The following is a 7,395-nucleotide window of genomic DNA, read 5'->3' as shown; positions in this document are numbered from 1 at the left end:
GCAGGGAGACTAGTCAGGATTGAGGCAAAGATGAACAGAGCAAAGTACAGAGAGCTCCTTGATGAAAACCTTCTCCAGAGCACTCAGGTCCTCAGACTGGGGTAAAGGTTCACCTTCCAACAGGACAACGACCCTAAGCACACAGCCAAGACAACACAGGAGTGGCTTTGGGACAAGTCTCTGAATGTCCTTGAGTGGCCCAGCCGGAGCCCGGACTTGAACCCGATCGAACATCTCTGGAGAGACCTGAAAATATCTGTGCAGCGATGCTCCACATCCAACCTGACAGAGCTTGACAGGATCTGAAGAGAAGAATGGGAGAAACTCCCCAAATACAGGTGTGCCAAGCTTGTAGCGTCATACCCAAGAAGACTCAAGGCTGTAATCGCTGCCAAAGGTGCTTCAACAAAGTACTGAGTAAACGGTCTGAATACTTATGTTAATGTAATATTTCAGTTTTTTATTTTTAATACATTTGCAAACATTATGTGGTATTGTGTGTAGATTGATGAGGGGAAAAAACTATTTAATCAATTTTAGAATAAGGCTGTAACGTAACAAAATGTGGAAAAAGTCAAGAGGTCTGAATACTTTCCGAATGCACTGTACAGGACCTTCCACCCCCACCCGGGATTTGGATGCCTGATGAAGACCTACGGGTCAAAACGTTGTTACAAATAAAATCATTTGGGAGCATGAGCAGCAGTGTGCGGCTTTTTTTCCTTTCTGTTTTCCATAAGTTAATTTACTCACTGCTTGCAGTATTCAGTCAATTAGGCTAGCTATGGCAGTTGTGGAGACAGGCACTGATGGTAGCCCATACTCTTTTAGCTAGCTACTATTATAAGAGCTATTACTGACACACACGGTTGTTCACAGCTTTTCACTAATGTTATTCATTCAAGGTAACAGAGAGCTTCAGTAATAATAGTCTCATTTTATGCAGGGCGAATGAATGGGCTGCTGTCCCCTGGTTTTCATGTTGATGGCTGCTGTACTGTCACTTTGGGAGCTCTTTCTAGTGCGCCCGGTTAAATTGTGCATAAGAGCATTTTTAAACTCTGTAAATTGTTAAACTACTGAGAAATATATGTGATCGTGGCAAGAATCTGTAAGAGGGTAAAATACACTATCAGCCTAAATTGAAATGCTGATTTATTTTTACGCATTAGATTATTTTATTTTGCGTTAATTTCCTGTACGACATTAACAGTGTTTGTTACTACATTACCACATCTAATTGAGGCTAATTACGCATCCTTTTTACCTCAGATTAGTAATTTTAGTATAAAAGTTTATAGTAATCACGATGACACAAAATCGATTGCTTAAAACAGATCATTATCATTGGTTTTGTACCGTTGATTTTGTCATACGTGCTGGCGGTCTTGGTGTCCTCTGTATAAAAGTCAGTGTCCTCACACCAATATATGGATTTCAGAGTCAAACTATCACTCAAATAACAGCCAAACCTTGTCACTGTTGATATCCTATGGCGGGTCGTGATTTGTTAAAGTTAAATAACAAAGCATCTGTTTTGTTTCCTTCCCAGTTTCGGCAGCCTTATAAAACCTCAATCCGACATTCTATAATTTAGATGACTGTCTTCAGCAAATCATTTTCCAACCAGTGATATAAAAATTATTCTCAGATTCAGTGTGGCCTTTGAATAGTGTTAGTTTGTTTAAACAGCGCATACACACCAAACGTTTGCCGCCGCTCTTTTGATTTCAAATTGATATTGATATGAGTGATTGTTTTTTAGTAAGGTTAGTTTGAACAGGATGTGCAAACTGACTCCGCCCTCTCGTTCTATTGTTTTCAACATTATATCGATATGAGTTGTCGTATCGGGTGAATGGTGGCAATTATTGCTGATAAACAAAGGAGTCCGCTCATACTGAACTTTGATCATAAGGTTTATTCAGATCACAAGCTTTCAGCATAAGTGACAGATGACATGACATCCGGAGAGCGACGCCTCAGAATGGCCGCTCTGTCTCTCTTTCGTTTAGCCCCTACTTATAAACAATGCAAAAAGATGGGCTCCCTCTTCTGGCCAATCACCAGTCTCCCCTGTCTACAACACACTTCCTGTCTGTTGTATGTGACATTACACTAAAACATTCCCTCTTGATACTAAAATCAACATTCTTTCAGTTCCACTTAAAAACATTTAACAACAACATAATCTCAATACACGACATATCCCCCCTTCGAGACGAACAGTCTCGAAAACAAACAGAATAGGATTATGACAAGTAACAATTTATCTTATTGAGTATCTTTAACATTAAACCAAAAACATTCTTCTCTAGAGTGTAAATACCTTTCTATGAAATAACTGTTTATGAAGTGTGAATACATTACTATGAAATATGAACAAATCTTTATGGAGTGTAAGAGCGAAAAACTGTCCGGCAACCTTCGTTCCAAATCCATCCATCAATCAAGACAGTAAAATTCTCTCACGGTCCCTCTGCCCCAGGCAACCACCTAGATACTCCAAATAAACTCATAAACCATGTAAATGCATTTGAAACTATGATGCAATTAAATACACATGTAAGCCCCTGCAAACAAAATCCTATCCAAAAAATATCCACTCTAAGGCTGGTCAACCCATTGGACCCTAAAGTGGACCTCTCCCTGCCTAAACTCCCTGTCCCTAAGCATTCACGAAATAAACAAAAACATCTAAGATCCTCACATGTATTCAATAACATCAAACATCATTCTACAAAAATTAATACCTAAGAATATGACACAATTATGTATTACACATGCAAATATGTCATTGCAGACACTGGAATGTAGTCCACTACACTTCATCTCCTCCGTAGTCTCCTCTTCCAATGGACTGTTGATGATGGAATCGGAATCTTTCCACACCCTCCTTGTTTCATCTCCTCCAGTCATATTGTCCTTTCATATTGTCCCTGTTTGAGTATTTCAATCTCCACATGTCCCCCAAATGCTTCTGAAAGAAAAGGAAAGACCAAACAGTATCTTTTGCAAAACAACACTTTCAAATTGACCATCAATATCAACTAAGAATATAAAAATGATATATAAATGATGTATGAATCACATTAAATGATAGAATAATGAACTAGGATAATTATTCATTCATACACTTCCCCCCTGTGATTCATAAAATCATACCAAAATCACCCCAATATTGAATTTTTTTTTGTTGAAAAATGATCAAAACATCAAAAATGATATTTATCCATTCAGTTCCACTTGTCCATCTTCATCCAGATCAGGAACAGTCAACACCGGCATCTGAGTGTTGTCTCCAGGCATCACTCTCCAACCTATCTCAATATCATAGCTTTCTCAAAGGTCAGTAACAAATTACAAACATCACACAGTGTTATCAAAGCTGCCATTAAATGTAACCCATCACTGCCCCTACTGGCCTACCTGATCTTGCAACCAAGTCTTCTCAGATCTCCCAAACGCATCCCTTATATTCTTCAACACATCTATAACACTCGTGATATTATCGGAACTATCTGGACTCAAAGTATACCTAATATTATCAATATGATCTTCCCAAATGTTACACCATACCACGGAAAAAGTCCCCCCTTCTCCCTTAGATTTATACTTCAATGATAGGCTTGAAGACTATGACATGTAGCCATGTCTCTTTTCATCCAATTTCAAACCTAGCTTCAGATTTCTGTGTCCGGTGCTACCCCTCTTTTAATGGTAGAAACCTCATATGGAAGCTTCAACGTTGACATGTAACAACATCCTGTCCATCAATAGGGTAAGAATATATATGCTTTATCACCACAAACCCTCAAAATATCTCTAAAATTCCCCATAGTCACATTGTCAGGCAAAAGCTACTATTTTAACCATCAAAGTCCTGCTCTTCTTACTAACTGGTACATAAAAAGTTACATTATATTTGTCATTACTACCCTTAAGGTCATGCATACCCAAAGTTATCATATAACATCACAATCTGATATTCCCATAAACATACCCCTTACATCATATGTTTTATTAGAACCAACCAACTTTTAGCCCTCACATGTATTCACCTCCAATGTTCAGGGTTTGCTGTTACCTGATTTTTCTTCCCATCTAACAAATGCACACAAGTTAATTCACTTAACCCAATACCACCTAACCCTAGGCTTAAACAAATGTTTTGACAACGACATTATTTTATCTGTTACTGATTGTTGTTGCTGATACAACAGTCATGACAAAGCATAATACTGACACACACACTTGATAGAGGTTGAGCGACCGTCTCTAACATGTTTGTTGCTGGAATTCTCAACAGACATGGACCCTCAAGATTCCTCACTGATATTACAGAATGAGTTACTGGAACCAAAGATTCCTACCTGGCCATCTATCTCTAATTTTCACAACAGAAGAATCAAACTACATGCATTTAGTTTCTCTCTTCCCTAACGAGCGGTACTGATCAGCACTCTCCAATTCGTAACATAAACCCGAGTCCTTCTTGCTACCCCCTTTAATTTCAGAAAAGTTGTTGTCGGTGTCATACTTCCTAAGATTTGCTATTGCCATCGTATCATTAATCCCTTCCAAAGTTACCATTAAAGTAGTTGATTTAGTTGATGTATCAACCTTAATTACTTCTAGTGCGAAAGTTCCCGTTATCCTCTGTGTATTATCTACTGTTGGAGTGGCTACACTAATCTACTCCTCCTGAACTCCCTCAATGACTGTGGAGGCTACAACAGACCTCAACTCTTCCATTATAAGCGTTACTTTATGAATTACATAGCCTTTTAACCAATAATTCTTAACCGGAACACATTTTAATGCTTGCACTAGATAAGTACACATATTCTCCCTAATCTTCTCTTATCATTACGCAACATAAGTGAACAGTCACTCATAACCCTCTTCCAAACTATACCTCCTTTGATTAGGTGCAACAGCTTCTACTCTTGGTCCTGATAACAATACTTCTTCTCCATAATTATCTCTCCATGTGGGAGGAACGTCCCCATCCTAACCCTAATACGTATTTTCCCTTAAAATTGGTGCTGGAGCTATTGGTTCCCTTATAATCAAATGCGATATATTTATGGCTTTAATAACTATCAATGTTGAAAGAGTTAAATTGCTTCTCACTGTTGTTTTAATAGACTGAAGTGTTAATGTCCTTATTGTTACTTCATCCATTTTCCCCAAAGAAAAGTTGTCTTTGCTTGTACTTCCATCTATCACCACTAGTGTCACTTTTTCCCAACTCTCAGTCCTATCTCTAATCCCTGACTTTCAAACTTTTGATTATAAAAAATACACCTACAATTACCTTGATCTTCCTACTCTAAAATGTCCTTCACCACTGTTCTCTCTCTTACTACTAACTTAGCTTACTGTCTTAAAGTTCCTTCAACCTAGTTCTCCTAACTTATTTTAATCTAATCTTTTCTCCTAACCTTTAAAAACCTTTTCCCACTGATTTATTCACAAAATCCCTTTACCACCAATTTTTAGGATATGTGATTGGGAAAGTCCCCACCTGCTTCTGACTTCTTTACACACAGACTTGGCAAACGACTAAACACCTTTTAGCCTAGCCTGAAATCCCTTGGTGTAAGAATGTAACCCAGAATAACAGTCACCCCTTTTAACTTTATTTTCCAGACAGATTGTCTAATAGGCAGTCTAATAGATTATCATCCTTCCTATGATATGATCTTTTTAAGCCAATATGATTCCCAAAAACCCTATTCTTAAAATCCTCTACCAGACAGCCGTCTAGTGTACATCTTATTGTACAATTCAATTTACACCATGCATCTCTTCCCAACAATGCAATAGGTATATGCTCTAATATTAGTATGTCTATTTTAATTTCTCCTTGATTTTTTATAGCATAGCTCAATTGGTTCCCTAAGAGTAATTAACTGTTTTATTACCTCAAATCCCTATCCTAATTAGTTAATTTTACATAGTGAGATGTTTAACCTCTTTAGGCTGAACACAGATAAGTTTTTCCACTATTCACCATTATTTCTCATAGTCCTCTGGTTTTACTTCAATTGTTGGATATTTTCTCTTCTTCTCTAATCGATGCTATCAGCTGACACCCCCCTTCGTATCTTCTAGGCACTCTAGAATCCTTAGGGTTCACCTGGAGAACAGGTGATCTTGACTTGCCCCTGTATCTTCCTTAAAAATGTTATCTGTTGTTTCCTCCTGACTTGTTGCACTCACAGGTAAAGTGACCAATCTGTCCACAATTATAACAGTCTTCTGTAAGTTGCTGGAAGTGTAGCTGAAATCTTCCTCCTCCTTCTAAGCCTTCTCGTCCTCTTCCTCTCCAATTCTGTGTCTGTCCAGAAACTGGCTGTGGATATGGAACACCTGGTACCCCCCTTGGCTGGTACAATTGCATTTGATATTGTTCAGTTGAAGCTGTAACAGTGATTGTTGATTTGGTTCACTCTGATTCTTCATAACCAAAGCTTCTCTTCTCCACCAGTTGTATGATTGAGTTTCTTGAGAGTTTCTTCGTCCTGTTCTTTCTTGCTGACATATCAGTATTCTTTAACAGCTTATATTCTAAGTTCTGTCCTCGAAATATCATCTTCCATCATCTTCTTACTTTTCTTCAGCTTCTTGGCCTCATTGTATTCTTCTTCTCCTCCAATTCTTGGGATTATTTTCTCAGCCGGTTTTCTCCTTCTGTATCTTCATCCTCATCTTTCCGAACCTCATTCTTCTCTTAGTTTCCAGACATCTCGGTTTTTCTTCCTTCTGGAGTTCTGGATTCATCTTCATTGTCGTTTCTGCTTGTCCTCTATCTATTATTCATCTTCATCTCTGATGCAACAATCACCCTGCTGGATGATCACTGGAAGCTGAGGATAAACATCCCTAAGCTCTACTTCCTTCTCGTAAGGTGGGTGTCTTTTTGCTGAATCCGTATGTGAGAAAGGTGTACTAACTTCTGCCATTAGTTTTCCTAACACTACTTTAGTTAAAGGATTACTATTTTTTCCCTATATCAACCGGTGTAATGACTTTCATAGCCTTGCTGTCCTTTCTCCCCATTGTAACAACCCTTTTATATTCCTTTATCGTTAATCATTTTATTTTAGACTATATAGCCTATGGCTTCCCCCCTTCAATTATTAATATAACCCAAACAACCCAATTTTTTTTTTTTTTTTTTTTTAAATAAATCAATTAAAAATCATGAATAATTAAAACCAATTTTTATTCCTATATCCTATGTCACCAATTTATCAATTAGTGGTGGCTATCTTACCACAACCCATCAAATGCAAGTAAATGTAAGTTAGTCAACTTCAAAGCAATCCCAAAAACAAAGCCTGTAACCCCTTGCTCTATAACCCCTTGCTCTATAAGCACCTAATT

This window comes from Coregonus clupeaformis, chromosome 1, assembly GCF_020615455.1.
Source record: "Coregonus clupeaformis isolate EN_2021a chromosome 1, ASM2061545v1, whole genome shotgun sequence".
NCBI lineage: Eukaryota > Metazoa > Chordata > Actinopteri > Salmoniformes > Salmonidae > Coregonus > Coregonus clupeaformis.
Note: the sequence above shows the minus strand (reverse complement) of the source record.